The 22,647-nt window shown below is 41.8% G+C and overlaps 1 long non-coding RNA gene and 1 other non-coding gene across 2 annotated transcripts in view; both read left to right on the top strand.

Annotated features, from left to right (window-relative positions):
• The window catches only part of LOC131826910 (uncharacterized), a 35,689-nt gene extending 13,362 nt beyond the window's left edge, over positions 1–22,327 (top strand). Inside the window, exon 2 of the long non-coding RNA XR_009351803.1 lies at positions 21,854–22,327. This is a non-coding gene — a long non-coding RNA (uncharacterized LOC131826910). The remainder of the gene's footprint in view (positions 1–21,853) is intronic.
• On the top strand, positions 5,527–5,628 carry LOC131828401 (U6 spliceosomal RNA). The gene has a single exon (XR_009352415.1). It is a non-coding gene; the product is annotated as a U6 spliceosomal RNA (small nuclear RNA).
• Positions 22,328–22,647: the final 320 nt, after the last annotated feature.

Raw genomic sequence — 22,647 nt, 5'->3', positions numbered from 1 at the left:
TCCTCCAGAATTGCACAATTGTGTTTCTTCTATTTTTGTTTTTGCCACATTAATTATATCATGTAGGACTTGAAATAAAGGTGGAGTCTGTCACTCTGCCAGCTTGCAGTTTAAAATTTAAATGGTGCATTAAGAAATCAGCAAATTTTTAAATTATTTATAAGATTTGTGTTTGCCATATTTCCTAGCTGGTGTTATTTATTTAGAGTTTCCTGTTCCTGGGTGAAATTCTCTTGCCTTCTGCTGTTTACAATAGCTTAAGTCCTATTTCTCCTTTCTGATCATCCTTATATTCATGCCCTATTTGCCAATTTTCTTTATTGCTTCAGCTAATTTCTAAACCAATCACAGCATCCACAATATTAGTTGTTTACAGTCACTAAACTAAGATGCCCAAACGTATTTGGATTTTCTTAATTCCCAAAATTTGCCTTTGCTCATGCATGAGTTATCTGTGTAACTCCCCTATGAATGTCTCTCTCTCGTGCATTTGGCTACACTGCGTTTCCCTGCGTCACCTACCGCACTGCACTGGCATTCTGAGTCATCTGGGATCAGGCACCCTCCCTGCTATTAACTGTGTAATATTTAAATTCCACTTACCAGTCTTCTTTTGAGTTCAAATACCACGTGAATTAAACTGACTGTAGTTGCTTTCAACCTGTAATTCCTGATTGTAACAGGTATTTGCCGACTCTTGAAGCTAACAGGTTTGACTAGAAGTTGACAGTTCTTACTCCCACAGAACTATATATTTTACATTTATATGAATTCAGAAGGTAAAATCATACCTTTCTTATCAGTCAGGACTTTTTGTTCATTGATAACACAGTATCTTACTTTAAACAAAAAGTATTTGAAAAAAAAAAAAAGTATTTGTACCTTACCTCAGAAAATAAATTAGATTCCTCTTAGTGCCAACCAAGGGGAAATTCAGAAAATTTTATGACAAAGAGACTACCAACCACTTCAAGGGATTTACCAGACAACTGCTGGTATAGATTACAAAGACAATGCTAATCTATACCTACATGAGAAGCCAGGACATTTGCCTCGTGGGAAGTGGGAAATTTGACTTTGTATTTTCAACTTGAACATATGAAAAATATAGCTTTCCTAAAAGTTGTCCAGGGATTTGAGATCACCAGGATTTATCCCTCCTGCTTGGTGGAAATGGTCGAGGAGAAGAATTACAGCAAGGGATGTCTTGACAAAGCCTCAAAATCTGCCTTAGGATCTTGGAAAGTTGGATCGAGAAAGTACCTTAGAGATCATTTCTTCCATCACACTTGTTTGTGAGAAAACTGAAGTCCACGGTAGTGAAGAGATTCACGTAAAGTCTGGCACTCCTGGTTAGTGACAAATTCAGAACTAGACCTGGATAATCCTGCCCCATTTTAGTAGTCTGAAAGCCAGCTGGCAAGGAAATTTGAACTCTCTAACAGAAGGTATCCTATATCCAGCTCCTGAACTCCCCCTTCTCTGAAAATTAGGCAAACAGGTTGGAATATTTTGAAAACACTGATTATAAAGTGGAAAGACATTTCTGTTCAGACTTGCTAACTGGAAGTAAATCTTTGGCTTCCCCAAGACGAAGGAGAGTCTTAGTCATGAGTTTAAAGTTAAAAACTGGGCGCCTGGGTGGCTCAGTGGGTTAAGCCGCTGCCTTCGGCTCAGGTCATGATCTCGGGGTCCTGGGATCGAGTCCCGCATCGGGCTGTCTGCTCAGCAGGAGCCTGCTTCCTCCTCTCTCTCTCTGCCTGCCTCTCTGCCTACTCGTGATCTCTGTCAAATAAATGAATAGAATCTTTAAAAAAAAAAAAAAAAAAAAAAAAAAAAAATAAAGTTAAAAACTGATTGTGTCACCAGCCTGAGAGCAAACAACATATTTTAGAAGCAGTATGATGAAATTAGAATGGAAGGAAAGAGTTAACATAAACTTTTGAGAGCTATCTCACAACAGTATGAGTTATTTTGTATTTTTTTGTTTGCATTTAACAAAGTATCAGGCATACAAAAAAGAATACAGGGACACCAGGGTGGCTCAGTCAGTTAACCATCTCTGCCTTCAGCTCAGGTCATGATCTCAGTCAGAGTTCTAGAGTCCAGCCCCACATCTGGCTCCTTGCTCAGCATGGAGCCTGCTTCTCCCTCTGCCTGCTGCTCCCCATGCTTGTGCCCTCTCTCGCTCTCTCACTCTCTCTCTCTGCCAAATGAATAAATGAAATCTTAAAAAGAAAAAAAAAAAAGAATAGAAACTGTGATGAATTTCTTGTGTTGCCCCACCTGACCCCATTTCCACCTCTCCCTTCTGAATTTGGACTTACAGTTTCATACCTGTTTTGTTTTTCCTATACATAAACGTATACGTAAGTGATATTTAGTAGTGTAAGTGCTATCATACTGTATATATCTTTCTACAAATCACACCCTCCCCTTTCTATCTCAATACTATGCTTTTGGGATACGTCCTATGGAAAGAAGATAGCTGGAGTGTTAACTTATTTTTAAGTACTCTGTATATTCCACTATATAAATGTTTTGACATTTATCTAATCTCCTATTAATGGACATCTAGTGAGTTTCCAGGGTTTTGATTTGTTTGCTGGGATTTTTTTGATCTATAGAAACATTTTTTTAAGATTTTATTTATTGGCGCGCCTGAGTGGCTCAGTGGATTAAAGCCTCTGCCTTCGGCTCAGGTCATGATCCCAGGGTCCTGGGATCGAGCCCTGCACCGGGCTCTCTGCTCAGCCGGGAGCCTGCTTCCTCCTCTCTCTCTGCCTGCCTCTGTCTACTTGTGATCTCTGTCTGTCAAATAAATAAATAAAATCTTTTTAAAAAAAATATAAAAGATTTTATTTATTTATTTGACAGAGATAGAGAGAGAGCACAATGGCAAAACAAGCAGATGGAGAGGGAGAAGTAGGCTCCCCGCTGGGCAGGGAGCTCGATGCAGGGCTCAATCCCAGGACCCTTGGATCATGACCCAAGCCAAAGGCAGACAATTAACCAACTGAACCACCCAGGTGCCCCGCTGTATAAACATTTTTATAAAACTATTGATGCTTGTATGTGTAAGTTTCTTAGTGACATTTATGAGGTCTTGGCACATGCATATCTTTAGCTTGACAAAAAGATCTCAGAAATAACTAATAGAATATGAGAGTGTCTAGTACTAGCACTATATATTTTCAGAGTTTTAATTTTTTACTAATTTTTAAGAGTCTAAAGTGATATTTCCTTATGGTCTTAATTTGTTTTCCTGATTCCTCATGGGACTGGGTGTCTTTCCATGTTTTCACTGGCAATTTGGATCTCCTTTTCTCCCTGGGTCACATTTCAGATAAATGCTTTATTTTTTTATTATTGATTTTTAGGAAATTCTTCTATAGTCAGGATATAAATCTTTCATAGCTATATGCAACCAATATCTTCTCCCCATCTGGAATTTGATTTTTTACCTTTTTGTTACGGTGTCTTTTTTTTTTTAAGATCTTATTTATTTGTCAGAGAGAGAGAAAGAACACAATAAGGGGGAGCAGCAGACAGAGGGAAAAGCAGACTCCCCCATTGAGCAAGGAGCCTGATGCAGGGCTCTATCCCAGGACCCTGGGATCATGACCTGAGCTGAAGGGAGATGCTTAACTGACGGAGCCCCCAGGCACCCCATGTTATGATGTCTTTTTTTTTTTTTTTAAGATTTTTTATTTTATTTATTTGACAGAGAGACATCACAAGTAGGCAGAGAGGCAGGCAGAGAGAGAGGAGGAAGCAGGCTCCCTGCTGAGCAGAGAGCCCAATGCGGAACTCGATCCCAGGACCCTGAAATCATGACCTGAGCCGAAGGCAGCGGCTTAACCCACTGAGCCACCCAGGCGCCCATGATGTCTTTTTATGATCAGGTTTATCAATCGTATTTTCATTGATGAATGCTTATTATTTCTTCCTAAAAAAGAAAATATGTCCCCACTCCAAGGTAATAAGGATATTCTCTTGGGCGCCTGGATGGCTCAGTGGGTTAAGCCGCTGCCTTCAGCTCAGGTCATGATCTCAGGGTCCTGGGATCGAGTCCCGCATCGGGCTCTCTGCTCAGCAGAGAGCCTGCTTCCCTCTCTCTCTCTGCCTGCCTCTCCATCTACTTGTGATTTCTCTCTGTCAAATAAATAAATAAAATCTTTAAAAAAAAAAAATAAATAAGGATATTCTCTTGTAGTTCATCTAGGTTTGGGTTTTTTTTTTTTTTTAATTTTATTTATTTATTTGTCAGAGACGGAGAGAGAGCGAGCGAGCAAGGCAGACAGAGAGGCAGGCAGAGGCAGAGGGAGAAGCAGGCTCCCTGCTGAGCAAGGAGCCCGATGTGGGACTCGATCCCAGGACCCTGGGATCATGACCTGAGCCGAAGGCAGCTGCTTAACCAACTGAGCCACCCAGGCGTCCCCGTCTAGGTTTTTTTAGGTATAGGTTTTTTACAACCTTTAGGGCTTCTATACATAGAGAATTTACTTTTTGGTTGTGGTGTGAGGTAGGTAGTGAATTTTTTCCAAACTGACAACCAGTTGTTTTAAAACCTGTTATTGAAAATGCCATCCTGGAGCAGTGAGCCCGATGCTGGGCTTGACCCCAGGACTCTGAGATCATGACCTGAGCCAAAGGCAGAGGCTTTAAGCCACTGAGCCACCCAGATGGCCCACAGTCCCCACTTTTGAGAAACTTAGAAACTCAGGGCGCCTTGGGTGGCTCAGTGGGTTAAACGTCTGCCTTTGGCTCAGGTCATGATCTCAGGGTCCTGGGATCGAGCCCTTCATCAGACTCTCTGCTCAGCGGGGAGCCTGTTTCCCCCTCTCTCTCTGCCTGCCTCCCTGCCTCCTTGTGATCTCTCTCTCTCTCTCTCTCTCTCTGTCAAATAAGAAAATAAATAATTTGAAAATGCCATCCTTTTCCCAAAGGTGAGTAATGGCACTTTTGACATATATTTTAGATTCTTTTTTGGTTCTGTCAGGTTATTTTTTTCATCCCTGTGCCTTAATGCACATCTTAATCACTATATCTTGATAGTAAGTTACAGTATCTGGAAAGGAGGAACGCCTGGCTGGCTCAGTCAGTTAAGCATCTGCCTTCGTCTTGGGTCCTGATCCCAGACTCCTGGGTTGGAGTTCCACATTAGGCTCCTTGCTCAGCAGGGAGCCTGCTTTTCCCTCTGCCTGCCACTCACCCTGCTTGTGGTCTCTCGCTCTAACAAATAAAGAAAATCTTTTTTAAAAAGTCTGGAAAGTAAGCCCCTGCCTGTCAAGTAAACACAGTGGGAGCTAGCTATATTTGAGCTATCTCTCTTGAACAACCCCTCCCCCTTCCCCCGAAAAAGAAGATGCATACTGCAAGAAAGAAAATCCAGAAGGAGGCTAGCAAATGTGCCAGTGGGCAGTCAGTGGCAAAGCTGGAATCCTGGAACTGGAGATTGATATCCCGTACCAAGGGGAACTGTGGTCTGTGCAGATCTGTGGGGGCCTCCTGAGAGCTCACACGGTGCTTGCTTTGGCAACACAGATACTAAACTTGGAACAAAACAGAAGATTAGCATGGCTCCTACACAAGGGTGACACTCAAAAAAAGAGTTCACACATGTGTCCCGTGAGAGGTCCAGACTTTGGACACCTGCCCACAGAAAGCACTGTGGGCACAGTGTTACGAAGTAAAACAACAGCTACCACAGAGAATTCCAGTTGCTCCCAGTGCAGTAAAAAGACAATTATTCTGAAAATGAAGTTAAAACAATTCAACTTCTAATAGCATCAAGAATAAAATACTTAAAGGGGCACATGGGTGGTTCAGTGGTTTAAGCATCTGCCTTTGGTTCAGGTCATGATCCCAGGGTCCTATGATCGAGTCCTACATCGGACTCCCTATGGAGCAGGCAGGCTGCTTCTCGCGCTCGCTCTCTTTCTCTCTCTCTCTCTCAGATAAATACATGTACTTTTTTAAAGATTTTATTTATTTATTTGACAAAGAGATCACAAGTAGGCAGAGAGGCAGGTGGGGGGGGGGGGGCGGTACAGGGAGCAGAGAGCCCAGTGCAGGGCTTGATCCCAGAACCCTGAGGTCATGACCTGAGCCAAAGGCAGAGGCTTAACCCACTGAGCCAACCAGGCACCACAATAAAATATTGAGAAAAAAAAAAGTAAAATATTTAGGAATAGATTTAACAAAAGAAATAGAAGACTAATACCGAACATTGTTGAAAGAAATTAAGGAAAACGTAAATAAGTGGACCAGAAGTTTTAATATTAACATACTCTTCGGGGCACCTGGGTGGCTTAGTCAGTTGAATAAGAGAGGGCTCTTGGTTTCAGCTCAGGTTATGATCTCGGGGCCAGGGATCAAGCCCTGTTTTGGGCTCCACGCTGAGGAGGGAGTCTGCTTGAAGGATTCTCTCTCCCTCTCCCCCTCCCCCTACTCACACACACACTCTTTCTCTCTCAAGTAAATAAATAAATCTTGGTGGGGAGAAAGCTCTCCAAGGAAAGGAAAAGTGAATTGGGAATTGGGGGAAGCTGGAGGGGGAGACAAACCATGAGGGACTGTAGACTCAGAAACAAACTGAGGGTTTCAGAGGGGAGAGGGGTGGGGGGTTGGGTGAGCCTGCTGGTGGGTATTATGGAGGGCATGTATTGCATGGAGCACTGGGTGTGATGCATAAACAATGAAACTTGGAACACTGAAAAAATAAAATTAAAAAAAAAAAAAAAACAACTCTCCAAAATGATCTACAGATTCAGTGCAGTCCCTATCAAAACCTCAACTGCCACCTTTGTAGAAACAAACACAGTGATCCTACAATTCCTCTGGGAAGGCAAAGGACCAAGAGAAGTCAAAACAGGACCAAGAGAAGCCAAATCAATCTTGGAAAAAAAGAACAAAGTTGAAGGACTGACAGTTTCTGATTTTTGAAACTCACTACAAAGCTACAATAATCAAAATAGTGTGGTACTGGGGCACCTCGGTGGCTCAGTTGTTAAGTGTCTACCTTCAGCTTGGGTCATGATCCCAGGGTCCTGGAATCAAGCCCCGCATTGATCTCCCTGCTCGGCCGGAAGCCTGCTTGTCCCTCTCCCATTCCCCTGCTTGTATTCCCTCTCTTGCTGTTTCTCTCTGTCAAACAAATAAAATCTTAAAAAAAAAAAAAAAAATAGTGTGGTACTGGCTAAGGATAGACCAGTGGAATACAATTAAGAATCAAGAAATACCCTGGGGATAAAAATATATGTTTATAAAAAATTAAAAAAAAAAAAAGAATCAAGAAATAGGGGCACCTGGGTAGCCCAGTGGGTTAAAGCCTCTGCCTTCAGCTTAGGTCATGTTCCCAGGGTCCTGAGATCGAGCCCCACCTCAGTCTCTGCTCAGCGAGGAGCCTGCTTCCTCCTCTCTCTCTTTGCCTGCCTCGCCGTCTACTTGTGATTTCTCAAATTAATAAAATAAATAAAATTTAAAAAAAAAAAGAATCAAGAAATAAACCCCTGCATCTACAGTCAATTGATTTTCAACAAGGAGCCACAATAATTCAATGAGGAAGGAATAATTAGTCTTTTAAACAAATGGTAGTGGAACAATTGGACAGCTATGTATAAAAGAATGAAGTTGGACCCTTTCTCCACTCTGTATATAAAAAATGGTGTGAATCTAAAACTGCTCGTAAGGAAAAAAAAATGGACTCTAAATAGATCAAAGACCTACATGTAAGATCTCAACTGTAAAACTCTACAAAGAAAACATAAGATGGGGGGCGCCTGGGTGGCTCAGTGGGTTAAGCCTCTGCCTTCAGCTCAGGTCATGATCTCAGGGTTCTGGGATCGAGCCCCACATCAGGCTCTCTGCTCAGCAGGGAGCCTGCTTCCTCCTCTCTCCCTCTTTGCCTGCTTCTCTGCCTACTTGTGATCTCTCTCTCTCTTTGTGTCAAATAAATAAATAAAATCTTAAAAAAAAAAAGAAAGAAAGAAAAGAAAACATAAGATGGGGTGCCTGGGTGGCTCAGTCCTTAAGTTCTGCCCTCAGCTCAGGTCATGATCCCAGAGTCCTGGGATTGAGCCTCACATTAGGCTATCAACTTGGCAGGAAGCCTGCTTCTCCCTCTCCCACTCCTCCTGCTTGTGTTCCCTCTCACTATCTCTCTCTGTCAAATAAATAAAATCTTAAAAAAAAAAAAAAAAAAGACAAAAGAAACCTTAAATGTCCTTATCCTTAGATTAGGCATTGGTTTCTTAGATATGACACCAAAAACAGGCAACAAAAGGGGAAAAAAAAGGATAAATTGAATTTAATTAAAATGTTAAAACTTTCGTGCTTCATAGGACACTAGTTTTAAAAGGGGAAAAGAGCAACTGGGTGGCTCACTTGGTTAAGCAACTGCCTTCTGCTTAGGTCATAATCCTAGAGTCTCAGGATTGAGTCCCACATCAGGCTCCCTGCTCAGCAGAGAGTCTGCTTCTCCCTCTGACCCTCCTCTCATACTCTTTCTCTCTCTCAAATAAATAAATCTTTTTTAAAAAAGGAAAAAATAACCTAAGAAATGGAAGAAAATATTTGTAAATCCTACATCTGATAAATGTCTAGTCTCCAGAATATTTAAAGAACTCTTAGGACTCAATAATAAAAAAAACAAGTAACCTAATTTAAAAATGAGCAAAGGATCTGAAGAGACATTTCTCCAAAAAAATATGCAGATAGCCAGTGAGCCCATGAAAAGATACTTAATATCAGTAGTTACTGGGGAAATGGAAATCAAAACCACATTGAGAGGGGCACCTTGGGTGGCTCAGTCCGTTAAGTGTCTGCCCTTGGCTCAGTTCATGACCCCAGGACCCTGGGGTGGAGCCCCACATCAGGCTCCCTTCCAAAGCTCTCCCTCTCTCTCTGCGTGCCACTCCTCCTACTTGGGCTCTCTCTCTCTTTCTGCCAAATTAATTTTAAAAATAGATAGATAGATACCACACACACTAAAATGTCTATAATTTAAAAACAAAAAACAAAACCAGGGACACTTGGGTGGCTCAATCAAGTTCTGCCTTCAGCTCAGGTCATGCTCATAGAGTCCTAGGATCGAGACCCACACCAAGCTCCCTGCTCAGTGGGAAACTTGCTTCTCCCTCTTCCACTCCCCCTGCTTGTGTTCCCTCTCTCTCTGTCAAATACATAAATCTTTTTATATATATTTTAAAAGGAAATAAAAATGATTTTGGCTCAGGTCATGATCTTGGAGTCATGGGATCAAGCCCCACGTTAGGCTCGGCACTCAGCAGGGAGTCTTGTTAAGATTCTCTGTCTCCCTTTGCCCCTTCCCCCCGCATTCTCTCTCTTGCTCACTCAAATCTTTAGTAATAGTAAAATAAAATACTAGAGATGCTGGTCAATGGTATAAGAAGATGAAAAGAAATAAGCAATATAAGGATTGGAAATAAAGAGATAAGCTATCATTTTGTGAAAAACAATATGACCAACATAGAAGTATCAACAAAATTAACAAATTATTGCAGCAGGTTGGATGTACCACATTTTACTCAATCTGTCCCCTAATGGAATTTGAACTGATCTTTTGCTATTCAGTTGTGCCATATGAATAATTCTGTGCACAGGTTGCTATCTATTTGTGGGGGTAAGCCTTCAGGGTAAGTTTCTGGAAATGGTATTGCTAAATCAAGAAGTAAAGGCATATGAAATGTTGTCAGCCAGATTGACTCCAAATTGTTGCAGTGTTTTGTACCCCTTACTTTAACAATATAAGAGTGCCTATTTCTTCACAGTCTTAATAACAAAATCAGACATTTGTATTTTTGTCCATCTGATAAGTGAAAAGTGATATTGGCATCTTATTGTAGTTTTCATTTATATTGTATTAATAAATGTAATAAATAATAATTATAATTACTATATAATTATAAATATAATGAATATAACAATAAATAATAATAATAATAAATCTTTTTCTACATTTAGGGCTGTCTTTCCTTGTCTGTGCTGTTTACTCATTTTTGTATTGAGATTTTGCTCATCAGTTTTTAATAAGCTTTGTTTCTTATAGTTAAAAAAAAGAAGGGAGGAGTGCCTGGGTGGTTCAGTGTGTTAAAGCCTCTGCCTTCGGCTCAGGTCATGATCCCAGGATCCTGGGATCAAGCCCCGAATCCAGCTCTCTGCTCAGCGGGGAGCCTGCTTCCTTCTCTCTCTCTCTGCCTGCCTCTCTGCCTACTTGTGATCTCTCTCTGTCAAATAAGTAAATAAATAAAATCTTTAAAAAAGTAAAAATAAAAGAATGGAACCTGAATGTCTACAATATAGAGATGGGTTAATTATTCTGTGTCCATACTGTACATAGTATTCTAGTGGAATACTATACAGCTATGAAAGATCAAAGTTGGTTACATGTGCTTCTATCAGAAGATCTCCTCACTACACTTAAAAAAAAAAAGCAATGTTTAGGGGGCATCTGGGTAACTCAGTCAGTTGGGCATCTGCCTTTGGCTTAGGTCGTGATCCCCAGGGCCTTGGATCGAGCCCCATGTCAGGCTCCCTGCTCATTGGGGTGTCTGCTTCTCCCTCTCAATCTGCCCTGTTCATGCTCCCTCTATCTCTCAAGTAAATAAACCTTTAAAAAAAAAAAAAAAAAAAGCAATGTTTAGAATAATTTCAATACTGTGATCCCATCTGTAAAAACGATAAGGCTATTTATAAAGCCATACATGAGAAACTTGTGTTTTCCACAGGGAAGTTTGCTGAGGGTGAGGATGAAGAGAAAGGAGGTTTTTTTGTTTTGTTTTGTTTTCATTTTATAGCCTTTAATATTGCAAACTCCGAGCCTCCACTCCAGACCTACTAAAGCAGAAACTGGAGATAGGCCAGGCACTGCTTTATCAAACCCTCCAGGTGATTTTGATGCATGCTAAGTCTGAGAATCACTGTTCTAGATCAGTGCTACTAAATACGGCCCTCATGCCACCAGCAGCATCACCAGGGAGCTTGCTGGAAATGCAGATTCATGAGCCTCCAGCCTGAACTCCTAATCAGAATCTCTGGGTGGGGCCCAGGAATCTGTGATTTTAAAAAGCTCTCCAGATTATTCTGATGCATACAGAAGTCTGGGAATCACTGCTCTAAATTTCTCTCAAAGTTCAGCTCTCTCTCTTTTTTCTTTTTTTAAGTGAAAATTAGTTTTAAGAGAAGAAAAAATAATTCCATGTTCATGAGTTTCATTGAACAGACTAGGCCTCACTTTATCTTTTCTCACCTTATGAGTAACACAAGTACATTTAAACGAGTAGATTTTGTGGGGGGCCTGGGTGGCTCAGTCGTTAGGCCATCTGGCTTTGGCTCAGGTCATGATCTCAGGCTCCTGCGATCGAGTCCCACATCAGGCTCCCTGCTCAGCAAGAAGCCTCCTTCTCCCTCTCCCACTCCACTTACCTGTGTTCCTGCTCTCACTATCTCTCTCTGTCAAATAAATAAAATCTTTTAAAATAAAAAATAAATAAATGAGTGATTTTGGGACGTCTGGGTGGCTCAGTTGGTTAAGCATCTGCCTTCTGCTCAGGTCATAATGCTTGGATTCTGAGATCGAGCGTTGGGCTCCTTGCTCATCAGGGAACCACCTTCTCCCCTTGGCTGTCGCTCCCCCTGCTTGCACTCACTCTTTCTCTTTGACAAATAAATAAAAAATTTTTTAAAAATTACATCAGTAGAGGGTGCCTGGGTGGCTCAGTGGGTTAAGCCGCTGCCTTCGGCTCAGGTCATGATCTCAGGGTCCTGGGATCGAGTCCCGCGTCGGGCTCTCTGCTCAGCAGGGAGCCTGCTTCCTCCTCTCTCTCTCTCTGCCTGCCTCTCTGCCTACTTGTGATCTCCGTCTGTCAAATAAATAAATAAAATCTTTAAAAAAAAAAAAAAAAAAAATTACATCAGTAGATTTAAATAAAATTTAAAAATAAATAAATAATAAAATAAAATTAAAATTTTAAAATAAAAATTATTTAAATTTTTTTTTTAATTACATCAGTAGATTTCAAACTTATTTTGACTGGGACTCAGTGAACAAATGCACTTTATATCCTGATCAAGTGCACGCACACACACACCACACATGTAATCAAAGGCACAGTTTTTTTTTTTAAGGTTTCTTACTGTGGTTAATGCTCTCTGATATTTTTCTATTATATTTTTTTTTCCTTTAAAAGTGATCATGACTCAGACTGTCTAGCAGGATAGAAATCAAGCTCAAGCCAGAAAGAAGGGAGAATAGACTTTATTGAAGATATAGAGAGAGTGTGTAAATATAGACAGAGTGTCCAGGAGACTCGGGAAGGAAAGAAGTGAGTCTTGTCTTTGCCTAGCTCCTGGGGTTTTTATTGAGGATTGTGGTCCTATTCATGTGATGGATGTGTCTTCTCAGGCAACCAGGAACAAAGATGTATTTAGGTGTCCTCTGTGTCACTGGCCCTGGAGCCAGTGGTCTCAGTGAGTCAGTGGTCCTGGAAAATGTTCAGGACAACCCCACCTAGTCATTCCTTAGATATTATCTATTGGACCAGAAGACTCCAAAGAAATTGTTAACCCTGGGGTGCCTGGGTGGCTCAGTCGACTAAGTGTCTGACTCTTGACCTCTGCTCAGGTCTTGATCTCAGGATCTTGAGTTCAAGACCCGTGTTGGGCTCCATGCTGGGCATGGAGCCTACATTAAGAAAAAAAGCATTGATTTCTTGACCTTTACAAGGAGGACATACTGTAAGGTGTGTATGTAGGGTAGGAGTCCTAGCAAGAATAGAAATAGAGGGGGCACCTGAGTGGCTCAGTCAGTTAAGCGTCTTCCCTCAGCTCAGGTCATGATTCTGCGGTCCTGGGATAGAGCCCCTCATCAGGCTCCCTGCTTAGCAGAGAGTCTGCTTCTCCCTCTGACCCTCTCTCCTCTCATGTTCTCTCTCACTCTCTCTCTCAAGTAAATAAATAAAATCTTTTTTTAAAAAATTTAGAAGTAGGAAAGGGAGAAAAAAGGCAGCTCTTCATGGGGTCCCTTCAGATTCCCTCTTTTTTTTTTTAAGATTTTATTTTTAAGTAATCTCTATACCCAATGTGGGGCTCAAACTCACGGTTCTGAAACTAAGAGTTACAAATTCCACCAACAGAGCCAGCCAGGCACCCCAGTTCTTCCCTATCTCAATCACTACTTTTACTTTTACTACTTTTACAACCCGTAAGTGGGTTGAAATACAGTGTTTGAAAAACATTACACAAGTTCTTTTGGGAGAGAGTAGAGCTAGAGAGAAGGTAAATTTCAGAGGTGAATATAGTTTTCAGAAATGTGAATGCTAATCAGCAGTAGAACTTCATTTTTTTTTTTTTAAGATTTTATTTATATGTCAGAGAGAGAGTGAGCACAAGCAGGGGGAGCAGCAGACAGATAAAGAAGCAGACTTCACACTGAGCAGGGAGCCCGATGTGGGGCTGGATCCCAGGTACCTGGGATCATGACCTGAGCCAAAGGCAGATACTTAACCACCTGAGCCACCCAGGTGTCCCAGTAGACGTAGAACTTTAAAAAGTACACAGAACTCACCAATTAAAAGGCAGGGGGGTGGGTTGCGGATGGAACAATAGGGGTGCCTGGGTCGCTCAGTCAGTTCAGCGTCTGCCTTCAGCTCAGGTCATGATCCAGGAGGCACAAGATCAAGCCCCATATCTAGTTCCCTGCTCACTGCTAAGCAGGGTGTCTGTTTCTCCCTTTCCCTCTGCTTCTCCCTGCTGTTCCCCACTTGTGCTCCCTCTCACTCACTTTCTCAAATAAATAAATAAAAATCTTGAAAATAAATAAATTTTTAAAAAGGAATAATAAATAGCACTTTAATAAAATCTGGAGCATAAAAAAGAAGCAGACTAATTCTCCCAAATAAAGACAGAGTTAGGGGTGCCTGAATGGCTCAATTGGTTAAGCATCTACCTTCCGCTTGGGTTATGGTCCCAGGATCCTGGGATCACAACCCACATCAGGCTCCCTGCTCAGCAGAGAGCCTGCTTCTCCCTCTCCTGCTCCCCCTACTTGTTCTCTCTCTCTGTTTCTCTCTGTCAAATAAATAAATAATCTTGAAAAATCTAAGAAAAAAAACTAGCTATATGCTGATGATATGCTGATGAAACAGTGATAGATAAAGGTTGAAATTAAGCAAACAGCAGTTACAAGCAAACAAAGCAAAATTAGGAAAAAGGTAAAAAATTAAGATAAGGTCTATCAACCTAGATAGAGGATATTCTGTAATGATAAAAGGCACAATTAATGAAGATGATACAATAGTTATAAACTTGTATGCACTAAGCAACTTAAGAGCTGAAAATATGCCTAAAAGATAAAAATTAATGAATCATGTAAAGAAAGTAGATGATTGGGGCACCTGGGTGGCTCAGTGGGTTAAGCCTCTGCCTTCTGCTCAGGTCATGGTCTCAGGGTCCTGGGATCAAGCCCCGCATCGGGCTCTGCTCAGCAGGGAGCCTGCTTCCCCCTCTCTCTCTGCCTACTTGTGATCTCTCTCTCTCTTTCAAATAAATAAAATAAATGAAAAAAAGAAAGTAGATAATATAATTTGTATACAATTTAATAGATAGATAAATATCCCTTAAATAGAAAATTTTTTATGTCCACAGAGCACTTAGAAAAATTGATCATGTCTTTGGCAAAAAAAAAAAAAAAAAAAAAAAGTGAATTAAGAAGAAATTTAAAAAAGTAGCAGCCTTATTTTTCTGATCATACTCCAACATGGTAAAAAATAATAGAAAGTAAGCAGGGGGTACGTGGGTGTCTCAGTCAGTTGGCCATCCGACTCTCAGCTTCAGCTCAAGTCATGATCTCATGGTCGTGGGATCAGGCCCCATGTGGGGCTCCATGCGTAGCCTGTAGTCTGCTTGAGATTCTCTCTTCCTCTCCCTTTGCTCCTCCCTCCCCAACCACGTGTGCTATAAATCAACAACAAACAAACAAAATTTTGACTAGTTGGAAATTAAGAAATATACTCCCCAGGGGTGTCTAGGTGGCTAAGTCGGTTGGGCATCCATCTCTTGATTTCACCTCGGCATCCATCTCTTGATTTCACCTCTGGTCATGATCTCAGGGTTATGGGATGGAGCCCTGCTTCGGGCTTCACGCTCAGTGGGGAGTCTGCTGGTGATTCTCTCTCTCTCCCTCTCCTCCATCTCTCTCTCTCTCTCTGTCATGAAAAAATCATTTAAAAAAATACACTCCCAGGGACGCCTGGGTGACTCAGTTGGTTGAGCAGCTGCCTTCGGCTCAGGTCATGATTCCAGGGTCCTGGGATCGAGTCCCACATCGGGCTCCTTACTCGGCAGGGAGCCTGCTTCTCCCTGCCTCTGCCTGCCTCTTTGTCTGCCTGTTCTCGCTTGCACTCTCTCCCTCTGTCTCTGACAAATAAGTAAATAAAATCTTAAAAAAAAAAAATACACTCCCCAATAATTATGAGCTCAGAGGAGATGAAAGGGATCCGAGTTGTCACTCCAAAATATGCCACTTTGGCATAAGGATCGTTCTGAGCTGAAGACAAATTGTTCCCTGCCCTTCATTTTCCTGTGTGACTGCAGGGTATAAATTTCCCTTTGCAGAGGTAACATAAATTTCCATTTGTAAAGGTGTTCCTGTCCTATAGCAGGAGGAGAACTACTCCTGAGATAAGAGGCAAGTCTTATCATCTGAAATTACTCTTATCTGCATAACAAACCTTAGTGAACAGCCCTTATCTACCACACACTGCCTAAGGACTTCCCCATAAGCACTTATCCTCAGAAGCCCCAAACTCCTTTTTGTTTGTTTAGCCTCTCCTTAACACTTTATCACCCTTTGTAAAGATGGTATGTAAGCCCCAATTATAACTGCTTTCTCAAGAGTCACATTTCCTTGTGGACTTCTGTGTGTAGATATATAATTAAATCTGGGGGCGGGGGGTTTCCTCCTGTTACTCTGTCCTTTATCATTTTGATTTATTGGCCCCACCTACTGAACCTAAGAGGAGTTTTTTCTCTTCTCTGCAATACAGCTCTGGAATTATAAATTATCTTGTAAGTAATATGAAAGGAGAATACCTTATACCAAAATCTGTAGGATGCATCAAAAGGAGAGGTGACCAAAATAAACAAGTTTAAGTTATTTCATTGCTAAAGAAAACAACAAAGAAGAAAGACCACATAGATGATAACTGTCATATTAAATGTGCCTGGGTGGCTCAGTTGGTTGAGTCTGCCTTCAGCTCAGGTCATGGGTCCCAGGATCAAGTCCCACATCAGGCTCCCTGCTCAGAGGGGAGCCTGCTTCTCCCTCTGATCCTCCCCCCTCTAATGCTCTCTCTGTCATTCTCTCTCTCAAATAAATGAAACCTTAAAAAAAAATAACTATCGTACTAAGAAACTTAAAAAGGGGGGTGCCTTGGTGGCTCAGTCATTAAGCATCTGCCTTTGGCTCAGGTCATAATCCCAGGGTCCTGAGATCCAGCCCCACATCAGGCTCCCTGCTCCATGGGAAGCCTGCTTCTTCCTCTCCCACTCCACCTGTTTGTGTTCCCTCTCTGTCCATCAAATAAATAAAATCTTTTTTTAAATAAATTTTTTAAAAAAGAATGAAAGAAGGAAGAAAGGATTAATAAATAATAAGTTGAGACTAATAGAATAGAAAACACGCCAGAGGAGGAAGAGGAGGGGAGGAGAAGGAAGAAAGCAGTGATCAATAAATCCAAACTAAAACTTTGAAAAGACCAATAAAATAGGTTAACTTTTTTTGAGCCCAATTAAGGAAAAAAAGAGTGATATGGGAAACAATGGCAGAAGGAAATGTGCACAAAATTATATGTCCTTATAACCTGCAGCCCATCGACAAATACTTGATATAAGCAGATTATAACATTCCTCCAGGATCCTGTGAGTGTTCTTTAGCATACAAAAGTCCTTTTGGAACTTCACTATCTTTATTTCTCCCAACCCCAAGGTATATGGGGTATATCAGTTGCTCCTCCCAGTCTTGGAGCAGCAGCTCTTTCTGCTCACGGGTCCTGTCCCTATACTTTAATAAAATCACCTCTTCACACCAAAGACATCTCAAGAATTTTTTCTTGGCTGTCAGCTCCAGACCTCACTAACATTCCAAAGTTATATCAAGAGCACATGTAAAACTAAGTGACAATAAGAATGAGGAACGAGATATAACCACAGAGTCTGTGTGGCTGGAGAGGAGCAAAGTAGAGAAAAAGATTTCAGGAATGGGGTCATGGAGGTAAGTGGGGACCATACCACTTGGGGCCTTATAAACCACCACCACCAAAAAAAGTCAACAACCAGGGATGATTTGGAGTCCTTGAAGCTAAGTGCTCTGTGTGAATTGTGTCCCCCAAAGATATGTTGAAGTCCTTGTTCCTAGTACTTGTGAGTGTGACCTTATTTGGAGATAGGGTTTTTTTCAGATGTAATTAAGATGAAGTCATCCTGAATTAGGATGGGCCCCAATCCAATGACCAGTGTCCTTTTAAGAAGAGGGAAATTTGGAAAAGCAAGAATAAGACCTGAAGATGGAATCAGATAGAAGTTATGCTGCCATAAACCAAAAAATGCCTGGGGCTCTCAGAGGCTGCAAGAGGCCAAGAAAGGACCTCCCCAAGAGTCTTCAGAGAGAGAGCATGGTCCTGCTGACCCCTTGATCTGGGACCTCCAGGCTGCAGAGCTGTGAGGGAAGAAAGTTCTGTTGTTTAAGCTGCCCAATCTGTGGAAGGTTTTTGACAACAGTGCTAGGAAGCTAAAACAAATGTGTATACATGCAAAAGATGACAAGGAAGTGGGCTGTGTAGTCAGGAAATTAGTAATGGTTACCTCAGAGGGCATTAGGTTGGGTGTAGATTATTAGCTTTACCTTTGTATTTGGGCATAAAGATTCCTTGAAGAATCCCTCATGTTTATTTATCTTAAAATTTTATGTGCTCCAAAATCTTTTAAAAAGGGTGGGGGAGCACTCCATGGGCAGCTCAGTCGGTTAAGCGTCTGCCTTCTGCTCACATCATAATCTCAGCGTCCCGGGATCGAGCACCACCATCAGGCTCCCTGCTTAGTGGGGACTCTGTTTCTCCCTCTCCCTCTGCCCCTCCCCACCACTTGTGCACACTCTCTCTTCCTCTCAAATAAATAAAACCTTTAAAAAAGTATGCAATGCTTCTCAAATTACAGTAATATACTCTTACTTTAACAAATGAAATAATTCAATATAAATATTGGAATTTCAGATAATCAATGAATAATTTTTAACATGTGTCCCATATAACATTTGGGGCATATTGACACAAAGAGTGATTCACATTGGCCTTGGCAGCCTGTATTTAGTCTGGTGTGCTCCTGCACCAGATTGCCACATAGCTTGCTCTATTACCACATGCACCTCTTTGCTCAACAAGTCACCTTCTCATGAAGGCCTTTCCCAACCATTTCACTTCAAAGCGCAGCTCACCTCCACTTCTCCCCAAATCCCTTTTGGCTCTACCACCAGCTTAAAACATAGTCTCCTGTTTATTTGCTCAGTATGTCTCCCTTAGTATAGAATATAATCTCATGAAGGCAGGGATTTTGATGGTGTGTTTCACTGCCTGTGTAAATTCCAAAAGCCTAGAATACTGGCATGTAGCAGCCTCTCAATAAATCCTTATTGAGCAAATGCTAACATAAATGCATTAGTGAGGCTATGCTATTTCCCCAGTGCCATGAGAGCAGATGGTTTTTAGCAGTCCCAGGGAGCAGAGAGGGAAAGGAGCCCACAGTCCCTGCCCTCGGGTCGAGCTGGCAGAATCAATTACTTTCATTTATTCATCTAATGTACATTGAGTACTCAAACTGAGTACTGCCAGCACAGTTTGTTGCCAGAGATGTTGACTAAATAATCCCATGGGGTTCTGTGGTCTGGAGGAGGAGATAGACATTAACACACGATAGGTAGATGGTTATTTAATTACAGTGGTGATCTCTCCATGGAGGAAAAGAACAAAGAGAGCATAATCTGGTCTGGTGGTCAGGGTAGACTTCCGCTAGAACTGATATCTGAAGGCTGAGCCTGAGTTAATAGAATCAGGCGTGTAGACCAAAAGATGCAGGGGAGCAAAATTTTTCACCCCAAAATGTGTCTTGGGTGTGTGGACTATTTTAGGCTAATTATTTTAAAACAAAACAAAACAAAAACAAGAAACACAGGTCTGGGGGGAGCACCTGGGTAATTCATTTCAATAAGCATCCAACTTTTGGGTTCAGCTCAGATCGTGATCTCAGGGTTATGAAATTGAGCCCCCCAATCGGGCTCAGTGCTCAGCATGGAGTCTACTTCAGATTTTCTCTCCCTCTCCCTCTGCCCTTCTCATTAGTGCTCTCTGTCTCTCAAATAAATAAGTCTTCAACAAACAAACAAAAACACAGAAGGCCCAGGAAGAACATTTAACCTTCCTCTTAAATGCCTAAAAGATCGAGGACTTGCTCAGGAGGACTTAGATCGAGGACTTGGTCAGGAAAAGAGCTATCACTATAGATAACTACATAATATGAACTAATGGTGGTGGACAGGGAGGAAACAGCAATGCCTGTCTGATCAGAGTCTTCTTTTTGTGCCATTGTTTCTGGATGGCCCAGCAAATATTTGTTTACACTTAAGTTTTTCATCTCCCATAGGTAAACTACCTCCTTTCTCTTTGAGGCCCCGGCCCCTACTCCATGTCCTTAGTTCAAAATGACCTATGTACTTCATTTTGCCTGACTGTCTTTGGAATATGTGGATTCCCTGTACATACATGATTAAATTTTATTTTCTTCTGTTAATTTGTCTCATGTCAATTTAATTCTTAGACTGGCAAGAATCTTGAAGGGTAAAGAAAAGTTTTTCCTCCCCAACAGTTGGTGTAGTCTGCAGGATGAACTTCTCTGGCTGGACACTGTTCACTTTGAGGTGCTGCACTGTTCACTTTGAGGTTCACTTTGGCTGCAGCTTAGAGATACTGAGACAGCTGATAAAAGCTGGCAGATAAGATTTCTTACCACATCAGCCTCCTTGATCACTTTCTGTGGGGTCTGATGAAAATGAAAATGATGAGAGCCCTTTTTCCTCTCTCTTTCTAAATATAGAATGGGGGGGGGTATTTGTAAACTAGTTCCTTGGGTATAGCAATTTTGGTAAAAATTTGCTTTGAGTTTTCTTGTTTCATATTGATCCTTTTCCTCCCAATAGAGTCATTGTTTTCTTTTGTCTCTGTCTTTTGTGTCATTTGTCGTAAAGCATGGAGAACAATAGGTCTGATTAGGTTTTCCTTTCACCTTGTTCTGTGTCTTAAGAGTGTGGCTTTTTATGACCGGTGAGAATATTTTCTCTGGACTCTGCCAACCAGAGGATGCATGTACTGGCATGCATCAGGCAGACAGCCGAAGAGGCTGTGGATCCAGTAGTCATCTATTTAACACACTTCACTCTCTTTGTACAACTGTACCAGCTCTCGGGAATTTGTCATAGGGGTCCTGGTCCATAAGGGGCCATTATCATCTCAACCTTCATTGTAAATATGGGTTGCACCCCATTTGTGGCTAGATATGGCTGGACAGAAATGTGTTTCACACCCCACTTGCGGCTAAAGTTTCTTAGGCTAAATTTGAGAGTGGACTTTCTGGATCCTGTGAAGGCTGCATTTTTTTGCACTTTATGGCTCCTTATCCTTCCAAAGATAGTCACTGTTTTTCTTTGTCTCTATCTGTTGTGTTGTTTGCCATAAAGAGCAAGATGATAGAGCAGAATGCAGCCAGAGGTCTGATTAGCCTGCTTTTCGAGCTGGCAAGACAGACCTGTGAGTTCACAGTTCTGACCAGACCAGGTATGGTTAGTCAAACTATGCTGTGGGTTAATGTATACACATGAGGTAAAGGCTGTTATGAAGGGACATCTTGCAAGCCAAAGCCACAGAATTGGTGAACTTGGGTCAGCCACGGAAGGGTGTTCACCGTTCAACCCAAGTCTCCCATGTTAGGATAAGTGGGTCACAGAATAGGTTAGATTAACACTAAGTAACCCACCAACTCAAGAAAATTTCTTTGCAACAGATACTCTGTAAATAAATAAATAAATAAATAAATAAATAAAAACACATCACACCAGCTGGGGTGGCTCAGTTGTTAAGCATCTGCCTTTGACTCCGGTCATGATCCCAGCATCCTGGGATAGAGTCTGACACTGGGTTCCCTACTCAGCAGGAAGCCTGCTTCTCCCTCTCCCTCTGCCTGTTCCTCCCCCTACTTGTCCTCATGCTCTCTCTCTGTCAAATAAATAAATAAAATCTTTAAAAAAAAAAAAAACTCACATGATACCCAACCACACAGCACATTCCTTTTAGGTATTAGTTTGGCTCTGAGAGACCCAAGAGTTGGCTAAAGCTGTTAATGTGCATAGTAGAAAAATTGAATGTGGTCCCTAATTTGGCAGGTCAGAATGTGGGATGCACCCCCATTGTGGGTAGATCTTTCTTAGGCTAACTTTGGAAGTGAACTTCCTGGATCTTGTGAGAGCTTTGTATTTTGCGGTCTCTTGTGGGTCACCTCACCACGACAGCTCATGTATGGATAATCTTCATGCCAGTTCCTGTGTGGCCACTCAGAAAAGTCATCAGAGACATTCAGATTACAAACCAGGAAAATCTAACAGATTGCCATTTCCTACCTTCACCCCATAAAGATGGTCAAGCTGGACATTTGTCTTTGGAATCTCTGTTTATGTAGATTACCTATACCTATATAATTAAATTTTATTTTCTCCTGTTAACCTGTCTTATAGCAATTTAATTCACAGACCAGCCAGAATCTTGAAGGTAGAGGAAAACAGGGAACAGCATTCCAAGTAGGAAGTCCAGTTCATCAATTGCCCTGAGACAGGACAGGAGCAGAAGGAAGACCGGCAAGAAGAAAGAGGGCCATTGCACGCGCACTTACTGGAGAGCGGATGGCCTGAGCTGTGCATGGAGAGGGGACTGGCTTCAGGGGCCTCCTAGTTGAGAAGATGACCAGCATTTTCTGAAGTCCACCTCCCTACCTCCATCCACAAGGATGTGCACTGCCCATCGCTCCCCAGGGACAGCCACCTCTTCAGCTCACCAAGCTCTTATGAAGTGACTGGTGAGCCCATCCCTCATTCTCTGAGGCAGTATGGAGATGGGGACAAACAAGGCCCAGAAGGCAAGGTCGGGGCAAAGCCATTGCCCTCTTTAAATTCCGTTTCTTCATCAGTAAAATAATAAAGAATTGCACAAGATGAGCTCAGTTTAATTCCATTTCTAAAAGAAATCTAGGGGCACCTGGGTGGATCAGTCTGTTAAGCATCTGCCTTTGACTCAGGTCAAGATCTGAGGGTCCTGGGATCGAGTCGCACGTCGGGCTCCCTGCTCAGGGGGGAGTCTGCTTCTCCCTCTCTCCCTGCCACACCTCCGTCCCCTTCATGCTCTCTCTTTTGTCACTCTCTCTGTCTCAAATAAATAAATACCATCTTTTAAAAAAAATAAGATAAAATAAAATCTCTGATCTGATTATACAGTAGCACTTAAGTAAAGTACAGCTGGCTTATTTTTTCCTTAA

Source organism: Mustela lutreola, chromosome 3 (genome assembly GCF_030435805.1).
Source record: "Mustela lutreola isolate mMusLut2 chromosome 3, mMusLut2.pri, whole genome shotgun sequence".
In the NCBI taxonomy this organism is placed as follows: domain Eukaryota; kingdom Metazoa; phylum Chordata; class Mammalia; order Carnivora; family Mustelidae; genus Mustela; species Mustela lutreola.
Note: the sequence above shows the minus strand (reverse complement) of the source record. Positions and strands in the feature narration are given on the sequence as shown.